Consider the following 24,263-nt stretch of genomic DNA (forward strand, 5'->3'; position numbering starts at 1 on the left):
AGGAAAAAAGAGGCAGCATGAGCTAATGAACATTTCCCATTAATTCAGACTCTACATAAGCATGCTTAGTAAGAATATTTAGTCTTTTTATTTATTTAATGAGTTCAATCATTCAATGACCTGAAATTGCACTTTCTGTGTCCCTAACAGAGAGTCTTACAGCACAAGGACTGTTATTTAACTTTGAGTATCAGTGATTTCCACAGGCTGGGTCACAGCCCATTCTAAAATGTGCTTATTGCATGTTGACTGATACTGTAAAATGTGAATACTTGGTTAATGCAAGAATAAAAATAAAATACTCATATTCAAAAGCATGTTCACATATAAGATGCTTTGTGTGTCTTTTTAAAAATATACTATACGTTATGGGATACATGGGCAGAACATGCAGGTTTGGTACATAGGTATACATGTTTGCTCTACCCATCAACATGTCATTTACATTAGGTATTTCTCCTGATGCTATCCCTCCCCTTATCCCCTCCCACCAACAGGCCCCTGTCTGTGATGTTCTCCTCCCTATGTCCATGTGTTCTCATTATTCAACTCCCACTTATGAGTGAAAACATGCAGTGTTTGGTTTCCTGTTTCTGCATTAGTTTTCTGAGAATGATGGTTTCCGGCTTCATCCATGTCCTCGCAAACAACATGAACTCATTCTTTTTCACGGCTGCATAGTATTCCATGGTGTCTATATGCCACATTTTCTTTATCCAGTCTATCACTGATGGGCATTTGGGTTGATTCCAAGGCTTTTCTATACTAAATGGTGCTGCAATACACATATGTGTGCATGCATCTTCATAATAGAATGATTTATAACATTTTGGGTATGTACCCAGTAAAGAGATTGCTGGGTCAAATGGTATTTCTGGTTCTAGATCTTAAGGAATTGCCACGCTGTCTTCCACAATAGTTGAACTAATTTACACTCCCACCAACAGTGTAAAAGCGTTCCTAATCCTCCACAGCCTCTACAGCATCTGTTGTTTCCTGACTTTTTAATGATTGCCATTCTAACTGGCGTGAGATGGTATCTCATTGTGGTTTTGATTTGCATTTCTCTAATGACTAGTGATGATGGGCTTTTTTCATATGTTTTTGGCAGCATAAATGTCTTCTTTTGTGAAGTGTCTGTTCATATCCTTCGTTAAGTTCCATATAGATTCTGGATATTAGCCCCTTGTCAGATGGATAGATTGCAAAAATTTTCTCTCATTCTGTAGGTTGCCTGTTCACTGCATTTTGTTTTATTTTGTTTTGCTGTGCAGAAGCTCTTTATTTTAATTAAAGTCCATCTGTCGATTCTGGCTTTTGTTGCCATTTCTTTTGGTGTTTTAGTCATGAAATCTTTCCCCGTGCCTATATTCTGAATGTTATTGCTTAGGTTTTCTTCTAGGGTTTTTATGGTTTTAGGTCTTACGTTTAAGTCTTTAATCCATCTTGAGTTAATTTTTGTATAAGGTGTAAGGAATGGATCCAGTTTCAGTTTTCTGCAAATGGCTAGCCAGTTTTCCCAACATCACTTATTAAACAGGGAATCCTTTCCCCATTTCTTGTTTGCCTCAGGTTTGTCAAAGATCAGATGGTTTCAGATATGTGGTGTTATTTCTAAGGCCTCTATTCTGTTCTATTGTTCTATATATCTGTTTTGGTACCAGTACCATGCTGTTTCAGTTACTCTTGTCTTGTAACATAGTTTGAAGTCAGGTAGCATGATGCCTCCAGCTTTGTTCTTTTTGCTTAGGATTGTCTTGGCTACATGGGCTCTTTTTTGGTTCCATATGAACTTTAGTTTTTTCTAATCCTGTGAACAAAGTCAGTGGTAGCTTGATGGGAATAGCATTGAATCTATATATTACTTTGGGCAGTATGGCCATTTTCACATTATTGATTCTTTCTATCCATGAGCATGGGATTTTTTTTTCCATTTGTTTGTGTCTGCTCTTATTTCCTTGAGCAGTGATTTGTAGTTCTCCTTGAAGAGGTCCTTCACATCACTTGTAAGTTGTATTCCCAGGTATTTTATTCCCTTTGTAGCACTTGCAAGTGGGAATTAACTCCTGATTTGGCTGTTTGTCTATTATTGCTGTATAGGAAAGCTTGTGATTTCTGCACATCGATTTTGTATCCTGAGACTTTGCTGAAGTTGCTTATCAGCTTAAGGACTTTTTGGGCTGAGACGATGGGGTTTTCTAAATATACAATCATGTTGTCTGCAAACAGAGGCAATTTGACTTCCTCTCTTCCTAATTGAATATCCTTTATTTATTTCTCTTGCCTGATTGCTCTGGCCAGAACTTCCAACACTGTGTTCAATAGGAGTGGTGAGAGAGGGCATCCCCGTCCTGTGCCAGATTTTAAAGGGAATACTTCCAGCTTTTGACCATTCCGTATGATATTGGCTGTGGGTTTGTCATAAATAGCTCTTATTATTTTGACATATGTTCCATCAATACCTAGTTTTTTGAGTGTTTTCAGCATGAAGGGATGTTGAATTTTATTGAAGGCCTTTTCTGCATCTATTAATTATGTGGTTTTTGTCACTGGTTCTGTTGATGTGATGGATTACATCTATTGATTTGCATATTTGGAACTAGCCTTGCATCCCAGGGATGAAGCCCACTTGGTCATGTTGGATAAGTTTTATGATGTGCTGCTGGATTTGATTTGCCAGTATTTTACTGAAGATTTTCACATCGATGTTCATCAGGGATATTCGGCCTGTTGACCTGAACTTCTCTTTTTTTGTTGTGTCTCTGCCAGGTTTTGGTATCAGGATGATGCTGGCCTCATAAAATGAGTTAGGGAGGAGTCCCTCTTTTTCTGTTGTTTGGAATAGTTTCAGAAGGAATGGTACCATCTCCTCTTTGTACCTCTTGTAGAATTCGGCTGTGAATCCATCTGGTCCTGGGCTCTTATTGTTTGGTAGGCTATTAATCACTGTCAATTTCAGAACTTGTTATTGGTCTATTCAGGGATACGACTTCTTCCTGGTTTAGTCTTGGGAGGGTGTGTGTCTGTCCAGGAATTTTTCCATTTCTTCTAGATTTTCTAGTTTATTTGTGTAGAGATGCTTATAGTGTTCTGTGGTGGTAGTTTGTATTTCTGTGGGATCAGTGGTGATATCCCATTTTTCATGATTTTATCGTGTCTATTTGATTCTTCTCTCTTACTAGTCTGGCTAGCGGTCTATCAATTTGTTAATCATTTCGAAAAATCAGCTCCTGGATTCATTTTTTGAAGGGATTTTCATGTCTCTATCTCATTCAGTTCTGCTCTGATCTTAATTATTTCTTGTCTTCTGCTAGGTTTTGAATTTGTTTGCTCTTGCTTCTATAGTGCTTTCAGTTTTGATGTTAGGGCGTCAATTTTAGATCTTTCCTGCTTTCTCATGGGAGAATTTAGCACTATAAATTTCCCTCGAAACACTGCTTTAGCTGTGTCCGAGATTCTGGTACATTGTGTCTTTGTTCTCATCAGTTTCAAAGAACTTATTTATTTCTGCCTTAATTTCATTATTTACCCATGGTCATTTAGGAGCAGGTTATTCAGTTTCCATGTAGTTGGTGTGGTTTTGAGTGAGTTTCTTAATCCTGATTTCTAATTTGATTGCACTGTGGTCTGAGAGACTGCTATGATTTCTGTTCCTTTACATTTGCTGAGTAGTGTTTTACTTCCAATTATGCGGTCAATTTTAGAATAAGTGCTGTGTGGTGCTGAGAAGAATGTAAATTCTGTTAATTTGGGGTGGAGAGTTCTGTAGATGTCTATTAGGTCCTCTGAGTTCAAGTCCTGAATATCCTTATTAATTTTCTGTCTCATTGATCTGTCTAGTTTTGACAGTAGAGTGTTAAAGCCTCCCATTATTATTGTGTGGGAGTCTAAGTCTCTTTGTAGGTCTCTAAGAACTTGCTTTATGAATCTGAGTGCTCCTATATTGGGTGAATGTATATTTAGGATTGTTAACTCTTCTTCTTGCACTGATCCCTTTACCATTATCTAGTGCCCTTCTTTGTCTTTTTCGATCTTTGTTGGTTTAAAGTCTGTTTTATCAGAGACTAGGATTGCAAACCATGCTATTTTTTTGCTTTCCATTTACTTGGTAAATATTCCTCCATCACTTTATTTTGAGCCTATGTGTGTCTTTGCCCATGAGATGAGTCTCCTGAATACAGCACACTGATGGGTCTTGACTCTTTATCCAATTTGCCAGTCTGTATCTTTCAATTGGGGCATTTAGCCCATTTACATTTAAGGTTAATATTGTTATGTGTGAACTTGATCCTGTCATCATGGTGCTATCTGGTTATTTTGCACATTAGTTGATGCAGTTTCTTAATAGTGTCGTTGGCCTTTATATTTTGGTAGTTTGGGAAGTGGCTGGTACCAGTTTTTCCTTTCCATATTTAGTGCTTCCTTCAGGAACTCTTGTAAGGCAGGCCTGGTGGTGACAAAATCCCCCAGCATTTGCTTTTCTATAAAGGAGTTTATTTCTCCTTCGCTTATGAAGCTTAGTGTGTCTGGACATGAAATTCTGGGCTGAAAATTCTTTTCTTTAAGGATGTTGAATATTGGCCCCCCACTCTCTTCTGGCTTGTAGGGTTTCTGCAGAGACAACCGCTGTTAGTCTGTTGGGCTTCCCTTTGTGGATAATCTGAACTTTCTCTCTGGCTGCCCTTAACATTTTTCCTTTGTTTCAACCTTGGTGAATATGACGATCATGTGTCTTGGGGTTGCTCTTCTCAAGGAGTATCTTAGTGGTGTTCTATGCATTTCCTGAATTTGAATGTTGGCCTTTCATGCTAGATTGAGGAAGATCTCCTGGATAATATCCTTATGAGTGTTTTCAAACTTGGTTCCATTCTTCCCGTCACTTTCAGGTATGCCAATCAGACGTAGATTTGGTCTTCTCACATAGTCCCATATTTCTTGGAAGCTTTATTTGTTCCTTTCATTCTTTTTTCTCGAATCTTATCTTCATGTTTTATTTCATTAAGGTGATCTTCAACCTCTGATATCCTTTCTTCCACTTGATTGATTTGGCTATCGATACCTGTGTATGCTTCATGAAGCACTTATGCTGTGTTTTTCAGCTCCATCAGGCCATTTATATTCTTCTCTTAACTGCTTATTCTAGTTAGCAGTTCCTGTAATCTTTTATCAAGGTTCTTAGCTTCCTTGCATTGGGTTAGAACATGCTCCTATAGCTCAGAGGAGTTTGTTATTACCCACCTTCTGAAGCCTACTTCTGTCAATTCATCAAACTCATTGTCTGTCCAGTTGTGTTCCCTTGCTGGCAAGGAGTTGTGATCCTTTAGAGGAGAAGAGGTATTCTGGTTTTTGGAATTTTCAGCATTTTTGTGCTGGTTTTTCCTCATCTTTGTGGATTTAGCTACCTTTGATCTTTTATGCTGACGACATTTGGATGGAATTTTTGCATGGGTATCCTTTTTGTTGATGTTGATGCTATTCCTTTCTGCTTGTTAGTTTTCCTTGTAACAGTCAGGCCCCTCTTCTGCAGGTCTGCTGGAGTTTGCTGGAGGTTCACTCCAGACTGTTTCCTGGGGAATGACCAGTGGAGACTGCAGAACAACAAAGATTGCTGCCTGTGCCTTCCTCAGGAAGCTTCGTCCCAGAAGTCACCTGCCAGATGCCATCCGGAGCTCTCCTGTATGAGGTGTCTGTCGACCTCTGCTGGGAGGTGTCTCCCAGTCAGGAGGTATGGGGTCAGGGTCCCACTTGAGGGGACAGTCTTTCCCTTAGCAGAGCTTGAGTGCTATGCTAGGAGATCCACTTCTCTCTTCAGAGCCAGCAGGCAAAAACAGTTAGGTCTGCTGAAGCTGTGCCCACAGCCACCCCTTCCCCCAAGTGCTGTGTCCTAGGGAGATGGGAGTTTTATCTGTAAGCTGCTGACTGGGGCTGCTGCCTTTCTTTCACAGATGACCTGCCCAGGGAGGAGGAATCTACAGAAGCAGTCTGGCTACAGTGGGTTTGCCATGCTGTGGTGGGTTCTACCCAGTTCAAACTTCCTGGCAGCTTTGTTTACACTGTGAGGGGGAAACCATCTACTCAAGCCTCAGTAATGGCAGACAGACCTCCCTCCACCGAGCTCAAGCACCCCAGGTCAACTTCAGACTGCCAAGCTGCAGCCAGAATTTTCCAGCCAGTGAATCTTAGTTTGCTGGGCTCCATGGCGGTGGGACCTGCTGACCAAGACCACTTGGCTCCCTGGCTTCAACCCCCTTTCCAGGGGAGTGAACAGTTCTGTCTCGTTGGGGTTCCAGGAGCCACTGGGGTCCAAAAATCCCTCCTGCAGCTAGCTGGGTGTCTGTCTGAACAGCTGCCTAGTTTTGTGCTCGAAACCCAGGGTCCTGGTAGTGTAGGCATCTGAGGGAATTTCCTGGTTTGTTGGGTGCAAAAACCATGAGAAAAGCATATCATCTTGGTCAGATTGCACCATCCCTCAATGCTTTAGTCCTTTGTGGCTTCCCTTGGCTAGGGGACGGGCTTCCCTGACCCCTTGCACTTCCCTGGTGAGGCAACGCCCCACTCTGCTTCTGCTTGCCCTCTGTAGGCTGCACCCACTTTCTATCCAGTCCCAATGAGATGATCCGGGTACCTCAGTGGGAAATGCAGAAATCACCCACCTTCTGCATTGGTCTCACTGGGAGCTGCAGACCAGAGCTGTTGCTATTTGGCCATCTTGCTGAGTTCCAACTGCCTTGTGTGTCTCAATTTATGTGTCCACGAATACATTCCTGGGAGACACTCAAAGAATTCTGAATTTGTGAATTAGCTGTACACTCTCTTCCACATATGTGGGGAAAACTGTCTTCTTTTCAAAACCACAGACACACACCTTTATCATGAGGTATACTGATGAATCACAATGAAAGCAACATTTGTAGTTTCTGCATTTGCCATCTGGTACCAAAACAAAACTAAAACAAAAAATTTCACTATTCAAGTGCTTCTTAGTTCAGAATTTAAACAGCTTTTCTTTGTGAAAGAATAACATACACACAAGCAGTTTTGTCTTAGTATCTACTGGATCAAGAACTAGTCCTAATGACCTCTATAAAATTAAAGTGAAATTCTGTTTTAATACTGTGCTTCCTCAGTAAATAAAAGGAGAAAGCGTCCCTGGAAAACAAGGTTTTTTAAAAGTATACATGTAATTTACTATAAAATAGAATCCGGCCAAAATGCATTAACATGTAAGATGCATAGTTCATTCTTTCATTTAATAAGTATTTTTGCTATCTCTATAGCAATGTGACCAAGAACTGTATCTTTTCACTTGACCTCTTCCAAGGTTACTATCACTCTCCTAAAATTACAGTTACTGTCTCCTTTTACGATTAAAAAGTGGAGATCATTCTCATTATTTTCATAAATGACTGGTGTCCCTGTCCCTTTTATGTAATAATGTGATTCTGTAAAGTGGCAATAACAGGTCACAGTTTTATTAAAGCTGAGGAATGAAAAGGAAGGTGGATTTTAGAAATTTAAGTCCTGGGTTGTAGAACCATTTCCACTACACACTGTCTGTGTAACATCCGGCCTCATTAATTTCTCTGAACATTATCTGAAGAAAAGGTATAACGCAGGTATCCTCTGGAGGTGTCACCAGAGTGCAGAAGGGAGAGCACCTCTTTTGCCATCAAACTGACTTTCAGACAGAAAGCTGTGTCCACTGTGAATTCATTATGATATGGTAAACATGTGGCTCAGTGCATTTCAACTCCAGTTCCCCTTGACTATAAAATAGAATAAAATTGTCTAAATACAGGCTACATTTTGAAAGATTTAAAATATGTTAATAAATTTACATGACCAAGAGAAGTATTCTTGATTTTCTTCTCTCATACTCCACAAGTACTTACCAACAACTGTTGCCATCATCTCTGGCAATGACAAGCCAGTTCGAGGTCGGCAATTCTTTAGACTAGATCATCTCAGTCGCCTTCTAACGACTTACAAACTTCCTCTCTGTCATTCATTCTCCCTGAGACAGCTGTTGTGATTGTTCCAGTATAAATCAAACAATCCCACAGCACATCCCCAAATCAAACTCCTAAATCCACCTCCACCGCCACATCCTCAGTCCAAGCTGCCACGATCGCTGGGGGGGAAATTGCAATTATTTACTGCATTATCTTTCAACATCCACTCTTCTCTCACCCGTTCTCTACATGCCAGCATAATTGACCATTCAACCTCCTCTTTCCCTCTTAGAATCGTTGCAGAAAGTATGCAGGACCCTCAAGTTGTGTGCACTAAGCTGTCTCAGCTCTCTAGGCTGCACTACTCCACTCTCCAGCTCACCTTCAGAATTCCAGGCACCCTTCTAGTTCCTCTACAAAAGCGCAAGGCTTCCTCTTGCCATGAGGCATTGCCTGGATTCTCCTCTCATTCTTTTCTTTTCTCCTAGCTTCTCTCCTGCCCACTCTTCAGGGGAGAGTCAGAAGCATTTGGCCAAGACCTTCCCCTGTCCCACTCCCCAGACTAGATTACCTCCTCTTGCAAAAAAAAAATCCTCTTGTAGTTTTTCCTTCATAGTCCTTCGCCTGGCTGGAAGGTATATATTTTTTCACATACATTTTCTAATAAATAACTCTCTCCTATTACATCAAGAGAGCAAGGACTACCTCTGACCTTGTTTTGGCAGGAGATGGGGTGTGGTGTTGGGTTACTGTCCATCCAGTATCTAGCTTGCTCTTTATATATATAGTATTTATTAAATATTTTTGGATAAATGAACAAAATATAAAATAATTGCCTTCAGTCATAAGTAGATAGAAGTCTGATAATCACTTTCTAAAACTGAACTTAAATACTCAGAAATATATGTTAATAACTATATGTATCCTAATTCAAGTGATATTAAGATATCTACCAAAATAATTTAAACATTAATATGTAAAACAACCTTTTTTAATTTCATGTACATTTCCACAAATGTTTTAGTCACATACTCCAGTTACGATGAAATACTTTTTCCAGGAATAGGATGATTATTTAGATTTACGTATGTAGAAATCCTCCAAGCTTTCACCTAAGTTTTCTAATTCAATGAACACAGTGTGCTTCTATCTCCATGGTGACAGACACTCAATCTTGAATTTTTATTTAATATTGCTTTGATTATGAACAGGACAAAAATTATTATATGATAATTTGTATATGCACATATATAAATGTATATATATATAATGCATATACTATATGCTAATCTTCTGTAATGTTTCCTTGGGTATTTTGCACTGATTTTTAATACATTTATTGAAGTGAGATTTTCTTCTAAATGTATCAAAGTCAAACATACAATGTAAGAAAGGAAAAAATTTACTTAGCAGTCTGTTAAGCTCCTCAGGTGAGCTGAATTCGTAACTGCCCTCTTGGGAGACTAGAATTATTTCAATAATGATGTCCCAAAATATTTAGGAGAGCTTATTTCAGAATTACCTTCTAAACCTGTGGCACATTTCTTTGCAACCCCTCAAGCAGGGGGCATCTTCTTGGACACTTTGCTCTCAGGAACCCACTGGGCTCCTAGCTCCAAGTGTGGTCCCCTCCTTCCTGTGCCACCACAACACCCACCTTGCCATCCACAGGCTCCAGGGTGGCCCATGGCGTCTTTCCTCCGGGTGTGAAATTGCTTTTTCCTCAGGCAGGATCCAGTATCTCTTCTTCACCAGGTAAGTCTTACTCTTCACGCCTCAACACTTCACTTTCTCTGTGAAAGCCTCCCCTGAACGCTAAGACAGGACAAACTGCCCCTTCAAAGTACCCCTGCAGCCTAACAGTGTTTTCATGGGCACCCTGTTTGATTCCTTAATCCGCCTATCCTTGACTGAACACTCTTTGAGAATAAAAAAGATGCCCGATTTTGAGCTGCATTCCTGGGCCTTGCATTTTCCCCGGCACATAGCAGACCTCAAGTGAATACATATTTAATAACTAAATATATGGTAAATGTATCAAGTCCTAGGAAACAAGCCTTAGTGCAATCATGACACTGGATGGCCAGAGAAACATTAGCTGGGTCTGGTTTCTACGTATATTTTGGACTTTCAGGGATGGCGTATTTGGTGGACGCAAGATTTGACTTTAGAATTGTGTACTCATCAATGCATATGAAAACGTTGACTGTGCAAGTGCCCCCAATTTACCTCAGGGCTGCTTCTAGCATTCGTAATCTATGCTCAAAGTCCCCACATCTTATGATAAGCTGATAAGAATTTTTTTTTTTTTTTTTTTTTTGAGACAGAGTCTCGCTCGTCCCCCAGGTTGGAGTGAGCGGCGCCATCTTGGCTCACTGCAAGCTCCGCCTCCCGGGTTCCCGCCATTCTCCTGCCTCAGCCTCCCGAGTAGCTGGGACCACAGGCGCCGCCACAGGCGCCGGGCTAGTTTTTTGTATTTTTAGCAGAGACGGGGTTTCATCATGTTAGCCAGGATGGTCTCCATCTCCTGACCTCGTGATCCGCCCGTCTCAGCAAGTGACTACATCATATTCTTCATTGTGATTAAATAAACATAAATCCTTCCACCAATATTCAGAGTATTAATTTCCTGTTTTATTATAAAACGTATCTTTGGCAAGGTGCAATGGCCCACGCCTGGAATTCCAGCACTTTGGGAGGCCGAGGCGGGCAGATCACGAGGTCAGGAGACAGAGACGGTGAAACCCAGTCTCTGCTAAAACCACAAAAAATTGACCAGGCACGGTGGCTCCTGCTTGTAATCCCAGAACTTTGGGAGGCCGAGGCGGGCGGTTTACGAAGTCAGGAGTTAAAGACCAGCCTAGCCAACATAGTGAAACCCCATCTCTACTAAAAATACAAAAGTTAGTTGGGCGTGGTGACGGGTGCCTGTAATCCCCGCTACTCAAGAGGCTGAGGCAGGATAATTGCTTGAACCTGGGAGGAGGAGATTGCAATGAGCTCAGATCATTCCACTGCGCTCTAGCCTGGGTGACAGAGCTAGAATTCATCTCAAAAAAAGAAAAAACAAGAAAAAAAAAAACAAAACCCTATCTTTACAAGCAGAAATGGGGGCATTATAGAAGACACATTTTACTAGATCATTATTTTGAAATCATCATGTGAAAACTACCATGTGGAAAAATATTAAATCAATACATTTAATTACAATGATTAACCTTTTTAAACAGCATCTTCTCATTAATTAAATTGAAAATTGTACATAAATGTTTATCACATAAAGGCACAATGTTAGACACTGCAGAAGGTTTTTTTCCGCAATGAACTCTTCCATTTACACAGTTTATAAAGAGTAAGGACAATAAAACATGCAGGAAGAGCTGTAATTACAGGATTAAAAAGTGGCCTGTGAGTGACACGTGCACACTAAGAATTGAAAAAGCCATGTGTGGTTGTTCTGATGGAATCAGGAAATTCCTCATGCCAATGGTGAAGTTTAAACATGTATACATACATACATATATACATATACACACATATGTGTGTGTTTTTGACGGAGTTTTGCTCTCATCCTCCAGGCTGGTGTGCAATGGCGTGATCTCAGCTCAGGGCAACCTCCGCCTCCTAGGTTCAAGCGATTCTCCTGCCCCAGCCTCTTAAGTAGCTGGGATTACAGGCACCCGCCACTACACTCAGCTAATTTTTTTGTATTTTTAGTAGAAATGGGGTTTCACCATGTTAGCCAGGCTGGCCTCGAACTCCTCACCTCGTGATCCACCAACCTTGGCCTCCCAAAGTTCTGATATTACAGGCATGAGCCACCATGCCCAGCCTTAAACCTATATTTTAAGGATACTTCTGAAGCAAAATATTCTGGAAACTCCATGTTTTAATCCCATTCTGAATTTCCAATTTTATTTCCATTACTGGCTTATTGTTGTTCCATGTTTCTGTTAAATTCTAGGATTTAATGATCAGATAAACATTTCCCAAGTATGTATCTTTACCTAATTCTCATAAATTTTATGAGGGTATAATTAAGTCTGTAACTCTAGATGCATAGCTCGATTTCCTATAGTTTATGTTTACATTTCCAAATCCCTATTTACTTTTAATTTTCTTAAATACTACCACTTCCAAGTGAACTGTCACATCTTTCTAGTTGTAACTGTGACCAATCTCCATGAGTGTGTTTCTCTGTTTTTGTTTCTGTGTGTGTTTAAAGAGGGTGGGAGGACTACATATTTTGTCTTTAAAATGTATTAAACACCTATGTGACCCTTACTTTATCAGGCACTGCTTTCAACCGTATGTAAACTTCATAGAATCTAGACCTAAGCTTGCCGCCTGCTGCCCTTCCCCTTGTAGATACTGCCCTTAACACGGCTTCTGCTCTCAGCTGTGGCTGCCACCCAGCCAGGTGTCTCCATGCTCGTTAATTTATTTTCAGGAAGGTGCATGAAAAACATGAGCCCTGTATCTCATATATATATATATATATATATATATATATATATATATATACACACACACACACACACACACACACACACACATATATATACACATATATACACACACATATATATACATTTATATATTAACATTTTCATTGCAGTACTGACCATCTGCCTTTGTTGTATATCATGTAACACAAATAATGATATTCAAAGCATAAAAAAACTATTGCACTCACTTTACAGGTGAGAAAATTGAGGCGCAGTGAAGTTATGGAAATTCCCTAATATCGTGAGGTTCTGGCTCGAGCAGTAGGGTTCCCAGCATGAGTTGTTCCCCATGTCAGACATCTCATGAGGCTCTTCCTCTCTCCCCTCCTCCTTCTTCATGGGATCACATAAGACATTCTCTTCTACTCTGGCTGATCAACATGCACCGTATCTTCCAAGGCAAATTCAACAATTCCAGGAAGCCCTTCCTGATTATATGACCCCAAATCAACCTCTCTCCCTTGGAGGTTTCTCCTAACATTTTATTTCCTTATGATAGTGTTAATTATATCCTACCTTAAAAAGTTATATCTTGTACATACTGCCTGCTTCATACTGGATTGTAAATTCATGGAATGCAAATAATTTATTGCATTCTTCCCTGATTCTGTGTTTGGCATCATCAGAATCTCAATGCACGTTTTTACATCACTTTTAGGTGAAAAGATAGACAACAATTGTCTACCTCAGTCCTTATCCCAGTGCCTCACATGTAATAGATATTCGGTCATGGCTAGGTCAATCAATCCATGGAGTAAAGACTGCATGGGAAACTATTTTACATGACTACATTTTAAGGTAAATATTCAAATAATTTTAACTAAAAATGAATGGTAGAAAGAATCGTTGGTCAAGGATAGCATCCATGAACACAAATGTCTATTTCAGAATTTAGTTGACTTGTTGATAAAACTAGTTTGGCAATGAAAAGAATGTTTCATATAAAATGAATGATAATTGGGTGTTTCAAAATGTTTATTTCATGAAGAAAAAATAACAAGACAGCTGCAGAGGGAAGTAATGAATTATTTTAAGTTTCATATATACTATTTTAATTAAATCTTATTACCTCTCGATATACTGTCCATTTTTTAACTTACATGTTTAAGATATGACTCAAATTTTTATCTTTTTTAGCTTGGCAGATCTAGTAAGCAGTTGTTTTCTATTTTGAAAACTGTTTTTGAATATGAGATAATCTTTTATGGAAAAAGGGTTTGAGAAGTATGCATTATTTTAAATACATAACAGATTCATTTTAGCAAGCACTGTAAAAAATACTCAATATATCATTAAGACATATTTTAGAAGAGACTATATTTAGGAATTGATTCCTTAGTGTTAAAAGAAAGCTAGCAGAAAGGGGAGTTCATTTTAATCTGTCTATGCTCCCAACTGGAGTCAGATAAGCAGGTTGGTTTTAAAAGCTTCCGGAGAATTCTCAGAGGGCACTCACCTCAGACCAACAAGAACATCTTGGCAGCCAATTGCTTATTGGCTATTGCTGGGCTCTGAGCAAATGACTCAGGAAGCCTGGGAGGGCACAAAGCTCTGACTCAAATCTCTGGACTCTTCTGACTCCTCTAGAGCTGCTGTGAATTGTCCCCTACCTCCACCATCAACTTGAGTCTCACAGTACAGTCAGGTCAAAGAAAGGGTTGGGCTAAGGAAGCAGTTGATGAAACAAACGATGATGGCTAAAATCTCAGTAGCCTATGATGATGAAATGAAACAGCATCGCAGAGAGAAGCAGGCATGGGACACTGCGTTCCAAGCCTCTTTGTTTTGTTTTGTTTTGTTTTGTTTTTCTCAACTGATGAGCTCTGTGAGTAGCACATGAGCAATAATTCTTCCCTGGCATGGTTGTAGTGAAAATTGATAGAGATGAGGTTTGCAATACATCTGACACCCACGAAGCACTTCGAATTGCTATCAGTAATAGTAGAGGGCTGACTTAAAAAATCGTTCAGGACATGATCTTCTGGCTAAGATGAAACAGCTTGTTACCAGACCAAGTCTCCTGCCGAGCCAAATTAGAAAAGCTTGATAAAATATATAAAAAGATAAAAATAATTGTTTTGAGGACATGGGAGAGTTTATCAAGGCTGCAACAAGTTGAGGAGCCAGAATAATGGAGAGAAAGTAAACACAGAGTAGTGAGCCCAATACGGATCCACTCTTTCCTCCAGGTGCCAGGCAGGAGATGGAGAAGCTAAGTCCCGTGGTCTCTCAGGAGTGAGAGAGTCAGGAAGGAAGACAGTCTCTAGCAAGCACCAAAGCCCACAGTCGAAGGTCACTGAAGGGCTACACATTAGCAAGGATGCACCTGGAAATGGACCAGCACTCATAGGGGCTGAAAACCAGCTTTTATTTAGATTGGATCAACTTTGGATTGCATTGGATTGGATTAAGCAGCTCAAATTTAGATTGGATTAAGGAGATCAGCTACAGTCTGCCTGCCTGCCAGAAACAAAATAAATGGTCTCTGGGGAAATCAAGCCTCAACCAGAGTCTCATATTATTTGTACAATTTTCCATACAAAAGATCCTTTAGTTAAAAAAAAAAAAAAAAGTTACCCAGAGTACCAGGAGAAAAGACTCAGTGACCAAAAACTGAGAAGAAAAAAAAAATACAATAGAAAGAGACTCACAGGAAGTCCAGATATTAAAGTTAGCAGAAGTTGCCTTTAAAATAACTGCAATTAATATGTTCAAGAAAATAAAAAAACACCATAAAGAACATCAGCAGAGAATTGCCATCTACAAAGACTGGAGTCACATGGAAATTCTGCAGTTGAAATAGGCAGTTGCAGAAATTAAAAATTAAGCTAATTAATAGCAGATTAGGCAAAGGTGAAAAGAGGATTAGAGAACTAGAAGAAAGGTTAATACACAATATTTGAAAGAGAGAGATAACGAAAATAATAGTAAATGAGGAATGATTGTCAGAAAGCTTGGAATATGGGCAAAATATTAAATAATAATTCTTCATAAGGAGAAAAAAGAAACAATGGACTGAAAGCAATATTTGAAGAGATAATGACAGATAATTTACTGTAACTGATTACAGATTTTGAGTAGCAGAAGTGAAAAGGTAGAATTCAGATGAAAGAAACCAAATTGCAAAGATAAAAATTTTAAATTAGTCATAGAAAAAAGACTGTCAAAGAAGCAACAAAAAAACTTACAGCAGATTTTGCCTTAGAAAAAAACCAAAGCCAGAGGTAATGAACGCTATCTTTAAAGTGCTGTAATAAAATGACGACAAACATAGAGGTCTACACAAATTGAAAATATGCTATAATAATTGAAGACTTTTTTTATTTTTTTTAATATACTTTAAGTTCTAGGGTACATGTGCATAACGTGCAGGTTTGTTACATTTGCATACTTGTGCCCTGTTGGTGTGCTGCACCCATCAACTCGTCAGCACCCATCAATTCGTCATTTATATCAGGTATAGCTCCCAACGCAATCCCTCCCCCCTCCCCATGATAGGCCCCGATGTGTGATGTTCCCCTTCCCGAGTCCAAGTGATCTCATTGTTCAGTTCCCACCTATGAGTGAGAACATGTGGTGTTTGGTTTTCTGTTCTTGTGATAGTTTGCTAAGAATGATCGTTTCCAGCTGCATCCATGTCCCTACAAAGGACACAAACTCATCCTTTTTTATGGCTGCATAATATTCCATGGTGCATATGTGCCACATTTTCTTAATCCAGTCTGTCACAGATGGACATTTGGGTTGATTCCAAGTCTTTGCTATTGTGAATAGTGCCGCAATGAACATACGTGTGCATGTGTCTTTATAGCAGCATGATTTATAATCCTTTGGGTATATACCCAGTAGTGGGATGGCTGGGTCATATGGTACATCTAGTTCTAGATCCTTGAGGAATTGCCATACTGTTTTCCATAATGGTTGAACTAGTTTACAATCCCACCAACAGTGTAAAAGTGTTCCTATTTCTCCACATCCTCTCCAACACCTGTTGTTTCCTGACTTCTTAATGATTGCCATTCTAACTGGTGTGAGATGGTATCTCATTGTGGTTTTGATTTGCATTTATCTGATGGCCAGTGATGTATGGAACCAAAAAAGAGCCCGCATTGCCAAGACAATCCTAAGTCAAAAGAACAAAGCTGGAGGCATCACGCTACCTGACTTCAAACTATACTACAAGGCTACAGTAACCAAAACAGCATGGTACTGGTATCAAAACAGAGATATAGACCAATGGAACAGAACAGAGTCCTCAGAAATAATACCACACATCTACAGCCATTTGATCTTTGACATACCTGACAAAAACAAGAAATGGGGAAAGGATTCCCTATTTAATAAATGGTGCTGGGAAAATTGGCTAGCCATAAGTAGAAAGCTGAAACTGGATCCTTTCCTTACTCCTTATACGAAGATTAATTCAAGATGGATTAGAGACTTAAAGGTTAGACCTAATACCATAAAAACCCTAGAAGAAAACCTAGGTAGTACCATTCAGGACATAGGCATGGGCAAGGACTTCATGTCTAAAACACCAAAAGCAACAGCAGCAAAAGCCAAAATTGACAAATGGGATCTAATTAAACTAAAGAGCTTCTGCACAGCAAAAGAAACTACCATCAGAGTCAACAGGCAACCTACAGAATGGGAGAAAACTTTTGCAATCTACTCATCTGACAAAGGGCTAATATCCAGAATCTACAAAGAACTCAAACAAATTTACAAGAAAAAAACAAACAACCCCATCAAAAAGTGGGCAAAGGATATGAAGACATTTTAAGATAAATTAAATCCGAGTAAACACTCTTAGACCTTTTCAGATAGAATAAAAATTGTATTAGATGAAAGCACACGGGTAAAGATGGAATAAACAGCAACACAAAAGGTCAGCTGATGGCAAAACTATATGTAACCATAAAATTAATGATTTGTGGGATCTAATATATTAGCAAAATAGTTTGTTGAAAATTAATTCATCCAACTTTTAATGACTATCTTCGTCATTACTGTTTTCATTATTATGAGCAGGTCATGGTTGTACCTATATATGGAGTACACACGGTAGTTTGACACAAGCATACAATGTGTAACAATGAAATCAGGGTAATTGGGTATCCGTCTTCTCAAGCATTTATCATTTCTTCGTGTTTAAAAACATGCCAATTTCACTCTTTTCGTTATTTTAAAATATATAATAAATTATTGTTAACTATAGTCACCCTACTACACTTCCAAGTACTAGTTCTTATTCATTGTCACTGTGTTTTTGTACCCACTAGCCATTCCCAATTTTCCCCCGGCAGCTCCCACTGGCAGCGACGAATCGCTTGTGTAGACAGAGACTTCTCTTACAGAGTGTTGATTTTAAAGGTTACGTAAACTGTTAAAGCCACGGACCAAACCTGTTACAGACTTAACCTGTTAAGTTCATGTTTCCAATTCATAACTGTGATATTTACTGGGTGAATGATGAAAATCACACCTAGCTCCTTCTGGATGAGCAACAGCTTGGCAATTTTCCAGGAAAAATCAATGTTTTTATGGACGTAACCTTTTTAGCATTTTTTTAATGCTTTATTTCCTGTAGGACTTTTGGATAAAGACTATTCCCTCATGGTAATTTGTGTCATAAAAATACAGCACTAAAATCCCTTTTTAAGTTTTATTCACATGTATATGAAATACCGCCACACCATATTCCCTAAAGCATCATGCCTCTAAGAGATATCCTCCTTGAAGAGCTGTGTGGTTCCCCATGGCACTTTCTGTGCTCCTCCACGATGATACTGGGCTGCAGCTGTTCGGCCCACAGGTCTGCATACACAGTAGGACCATGACAGGTGTTCAACTTTGTCTATTCAGTATCTGGCATAGGATTTGATTAGAGTGCTTAACTTTGGTTGATGAATAAATAAATGGGAATGTGCACGCACGAACCTATACCATGTAAGACAGGTTACATCTATACAAGAGTGTCTAAAAAGTTACAATAGAGATATTCATTAAAAATAAGTTTAATTTTGAAGGAATGCTTTCATCTCTTTTAATCCCACAAAACACTGCTTTTGTTGTTATATACAACAATATCCTATGAAGGCCAACAGATTAGGTGCCCTCTCTTCTTCCACATTGATTTTCCTGCCCATGGTGAACCAACCAGCTTTTGTGTCTCACTTCAAGGGTGTGTAATTCCTTCGGTTCAAAAATGAGTTTTCTCCAGTCGTCTGTTGTTTGACTCTGAAATGAGTACTGAGAACTGATGCAGAGTTTGAAGCGCTTAACGTTCTTTTACTCACATTCTCTGCAAAAATAGTGACACAATTCTAAAACTGTGAGCTTTTGAAAGGATCAGCAAGTTATTGATATATGTACATATATACGTACACATAAATTTCTCCTTGTCCAAGTGTCTAAAACCTACAGAAATTTATTTGCTATAGAACCTTTCCTAGCTGTATAAAAGAAGAAATAAGCTTTACTTACAAATAACTGTACTCAGACTCGTGATCGTGATCTCATTTACTGACAAGAACTATGTCTTATGAACTACAGCTTCACTAGGTACTGGTTAAGAGATTTTCTCCATTTGTGACACTCTTTAAAAAGTAAAAATTAAGACTTGGCATTTATTTTAGATGCTAACACAAGCAGTTTTCACATTATGAACTTGTGGGTGCCATTTTGTTAAAATATTCTGCCTTTCCACCACCCTGTAACTATAAAAAATTACAACAGTAAAAACTGTTGTCCCTTTAAACATTTGAGTGCAAATACTTTTAAATTCACTTCCAGTGATAGTAAGAGATTGTGTGTAGACTTTAAATTATACCCAGCAACATCAGCTAGCTGCTTTCCTGAATCGTGAATGCAGCACCATTTAAGCAACGATAGGAAATATAAAACTAACAAAAGGAACAAGGTAAAGCAAAATCTAATACATGTTCAGTATTCTAAAATGCCTCTAGCTTGCCTCTAGCTATAGTGGATAAGGATTTTTCAGAGATGGACTTATTTTAAATGGCTAGTAAAATGATGTCAAACATTTTCTTAGGCATATATTTAAATAGAGAAGAAATATATTGCTGGTGTTGATTATAACTCAGTGGCAGTCAGAAGGCAGGCAGTGATTTTTAGGATTCCATTAAACGCTGATATTACCCAAAAATAAAAGGAAAGAAAATATCAGACCACAGTTTCAAATACAGTGTAGAGAAGTGCACACTGGCTAAGCTATCTAGAGACAGAGATAAAGAACTACTTCATAAAGACAGAGATAAAGAACTATCTCTGCCTCTAGATAGTGTTGCCAGTCTGCCCTCTCTGTATCTGATGTTTTCTTTCCTTTTTAATTAAGAAATTCTACTCTGGCCAGGCAGGGTGGCACATGCCTGTAATCCCAGCACTTTGGGAGGCCAAGTCTGGCGGATCATGAGATCAGGAGATCAAGACCATCCTGGTTAACACGGTGAAATCCCATCTCTACTAAAAATACAAAAATTAGCCAGGCGTAGTGGCAGGCACCTGTAGTTCCAGCTACTCAGAAGGCTGAAGCAGGAGAATCGCCTGAACCCAGGAGGCGGAGGTTGCAGTGAGCCAAGATCGCGCCACTACACTCCAGCCTGGTGACAGAGCAAGACTCCGACTCAAAAAAAAAAGAAAAGAAAACAGAAACTCTACTCTGTGCTTGTTTCTGTTCACAGGCTGCTGCTCAAGCTTCCAGTGACTCAAAGGAGTGTGATGTGGCATTAAAAACATTCCAGGTTGCCCTTTCCCTTGGAAAAAATATACATACACACATATATTGCCTATAAGCATAGTAGAGCCAAGTACAATGCACTATATATAATATACATTATATAAACATTATATATACATTATATAAACATTATATATACATTATATAATGTGTACTACATGCACATTATATAATATGTAATAGTGTAATAGAAAAATGGAAAATATGCTGTCCTTAGACTATATTTAATTTGTAAATGTTTTAAAAAGAGAAACTAGAATTTTTATTGCTCTCAATGAGCAAAGAAAGAAAAGTGCAAGAAAGGGAATGGATAGAGCCTTATCAGGGTTATGTAAAATAACTAAATTTTTCTATATTGGAAAATAAATTTAATTTGTATTTCTAAATTCGTGTTTTGCCTCTGCATATATTATGCCAATAAGAATGATGCCTCAGTGATCCTTAGCCATGTTTTTTTCTAATTCAAAGTGTTAACCATAATATCTCATTCTTCTGAGGGCCCCTGAACAAAAAAAAAACGATGATAGTAAGGAATAGACTATTTCTTTTCACCAATACTAAGAATTGAAGGGTGAAGTTAAGTAAGACAAACTCGCTGCTGATCAGTGTCTGCGAGACAAGAGTGAGGAGCAAATCAGCACTCATTCCCCAGGTTATGAAGTGCATCATAATATGTTAATGTTGATTCCATAATATGGGACTTGCTTGCATTGTTAATTGCTAGCTCATTACTCATCATAAATGTGTTCATTCTGCAACACTGTTAGGCAAGAGTGTTTGCACTGTGAAGACCAAGCAAAAATAACTCCCACAATTGTTGAATGGCACACTTACAAACACGTGATTTCTAAATTGCAATGATCAGGGCCAAAAAATATCATAAAAATACTTAGTTGCCAACTTGGGAAAAAACAGATATCTTTGCCATGACAAAGAGTATCAAGAATACTTTCAGTTTCTGGAATGCAGTGTATTAATAATTTCGAGAATCTCTCAGGAGTCTGATGCCACGAAGACCTGCCTTCTGACACCAGAGAATATGTGGCTTTGGTCTAACCCACCACACTGTAGCTGAAAGTTCCTAGGTTACTAGGCTAAGAAAGTGCTTACGATACTGTCTGTTCTAAAAGTCAAAATGGCTCCACATGCTTGTCTAGGCCTTTGAAAAATATTATTATTATTTTTTTTTTTTTACTTTGTGGTAGTAACATGTATTTATGAAATCTTGAAAGTTATATAGGTTTATTTAGAGTAACATGCAATTTTATTTGGTAAAGCTAGTGAATTTTGCTCAGAATTCTTTATGCCTTTTTTTTTTTTTTTTTTTTTTTTTTAAGATGAGACAAGAATAACTCATCTGTGGTATTTATTACAACAGTTTTGTCTAGCATCATCCTTACAAGTGCAGAGATGGTGACCATGGGGACAGAGAAGTTCTGGGAAGCAGACGTGGACAAGTGGACTCTTTCAATGAAAACAAAAGTGACATCCAGAATACATTAAATTCTAAAATGTAAATGCTTAATCAACATGTGAAGATACCGAAAGCACTTCGGGCTTATTAATGCTATGTTATTCATCCCTAGCTGTTCAAAAAAGTACTCATTAAGATTGTTCCAGTATGTAGAACGTAAATAAAGTTTATACTTTATTTCCTATATTTGAAACACTAGCGTAATACCTGGAATTTTGTCACCTCTCCATGTATGTTGTTAAAAATAAAAATGTAAGTTAGAAATAAATATATTATTTAAAATAAAAATAAATATTGTTAATATATGTTGTTCAAAGTTGTTGACTTTTACAACATTGTAAAGCTATGTTCACAATGTAATCTTAAGAAAATGAGAAGTACTGAACAAATACATTTCTTGTTGTTCATTGCCTTTATGATTTTGGTTTTGAGGATAATAGTAACTAAGATTTGGAAAGAATTTTTTTCCTAAAATAAATTAACTTCTAAACATTTCTTAATAAAAGGATATGGGACATAATTTGAGCTTCTCATGACCACTGATCATTACTTGGCAGAACTCATCATACACATTTCTGTGATACCACGAGCCTCTCAGGCCTTCTGAGCTCTGCTGAGTTGGTGATTTCCATAAAACACACCTGGTGCTGTCTTATTTTGGTGTTCATGTCTGACCTGTGGCCTTATTCCCTGCTGTCAATCAATTGCATGTTTCCCTGCAGCCTGTGTTCTTGTCTCCAACAGGAATTCCCAGGATCTGGTTTTCTCCTCTAAGGTTGTAAGCTATTCCACCAAAAGTATTGAGTTCTGAATGCATCCTTTCTTCAGTTGTATGCTGAGTGCTTACTGTTTGCAACATACTATTAGGTATTGGCTGAGTAAAGATGAAGATGAAATAAGCAATGATCTCTTAACATAAAGAAACTCACAAACACCAGGAGGAACAGCCAGATGTGAAGTACAAAGTTGAACAAGGACCCGGAGGAAGAAGTAATTCTTTCTGGTCTAGGTCAGACAAAATTCACAGAGAAACTAGTTGGGCCAGCTTGGATATATGAATGCAACTATTCCAGGTGGAGAAGGGATGAAAGAGAAGCATTCCAAACCGAAATGAGCAAAGCTACCCAGCAAATGCAAATGAGCAAAGGTATCGAGCTGTAAATCTGCATGGTAGGTCCAGGAGAGCCACTGTGGTATAGCGTGATTACAGAGTGAAGGGCACAGAGAGGACTCTAGTCCCAGAGGCTCTCTGGGGAGTAGATGCAAGCAGCTTTCCAGCAGTAGTGATGGCGGAACTAGGTCTTCACCTATCAGCAAGAGAGGGCATAGGTATGTAGGTTAGTGTCAGATTGAAACAGGCCTGCATTTTAATGTGAATATGCAATGAAAGTTGAGAGAAGGTTTTAAAGCAGTGAAGTGAGGGGACAGGATCTGTTTTGGAAATACTTAGCATATTGAGGGTAATGGATTCAGCAATGAGGCAGTGGCTATAGGAAGACCATCTAGGGGGACTTTGGAACGACGCAGAGGGGGAAAAGTAATGACCAAGGGACTTGTGGGGAGGCTGAAAGTTGGGCAGACATTTCTGAGGGACTTTAGGAGATAGGAGGAAAGGCAGCTGCTAGTGCAAATGCCTAGATAGATGGGGATACTGGCAAAGGCAAAACAGGCTGCAGGTCATGCAATGCGGCCAGGAAGGGACCAATGAATTTTTTATGGACCATTGCATCTGGGGTACCGGAGGGAAGTCTAACAGTAGGGGCGTGCTGGTAAATGTTTAACAAGCGGCTTTGCTGGCATAAGGGGATTCCTGACTGATAACATTTGCCATTTTCTGTGGTGTAAATAATACTCTCATGGTAGATTTCATGCTCCCAACAAGAATCTTCCTTTAACTGTGCCTCTTATTTTATTTTCTTATCTAGTTGCACTAACTAAAATTTCCAGGAGGGTATTACAGAACAGTGAAAGAGGTATGTTTACAGTGGTAATTGGAATGCTTTTGAATTATTCGATTAAATTGGGACAATTTTTTTTTAAAAACCCTTCTTTTTCTGTATTTATTTTTTGTTACTGTTGTGTTGTTTTTGAGACAGAGTCTCACTCTCTCCCAGGCTGCAGTGCAATGGCATGACCTTGGCTCACTGCAACCTCCACCTGCCAGGTTTAAGCAATTCTCCTGACTCAGCTTCCTGAGTAGCTGGGACTACAGGCGCTGGCCACCATGCCCGGCTAATTTCTGTATTTTTAGTAGAGGTAGGGTTTCACCACTTTGGCCAGGCTGGTCTCAAACTCCTGACCTCAGGTGATCCACCTGCCTTGGCCTCCCAAAGTGCTGGGATTACTGGAGTGAGCCACCGCACCTGGTCTCTTTTCCTTATTTTTGATGAAGTTTATAAAGCTCAATCCAAAATGTGTGCTAAATTTTTATCTATGAATTTTAATATTTATATTTAAAGTATTATTTTCTAAAATCTACCAATACACGAAATATCCTTCTGTTTAATCATTGTATTACTACTGAAACGAATTTCCATATTTATTGATATTTTCATTTGCTCCCAAATTCT

At 38.8% G+C, this 24,263-nt stretch overlaps 1 protein-coding gene across 1 annotated transcript in view; it reads right to left on the minus strand.

The window, feature by feature from the left end:
* CSMD1 (CUB and Sushi multiple domains 1) overlaps window positions 1-24,263 on the minus strand; it is a 2,044,058-nt gene that overhangs the window by 1,621,165 nt on the left and 398,630 nt on the right. The gene's annotated exons all lie outside the window — the stretch shown is intronic.

This window comes from Rhinopithecus roxellana, chromosome 9, assembly GCF_007565055.1.
Source record: "Rhinopithecus roxellana isolate Shanxi Qingling chromosome 9, ASM756505v1, whole genome shotgun sequence".
NCBI classification, from domain to species: Eukaryota; Metazoa; Chordata; class Mammalia; order Primates; family Cercopithecidae; genus Rhinopithecus; species Rhinopithecus roxellana.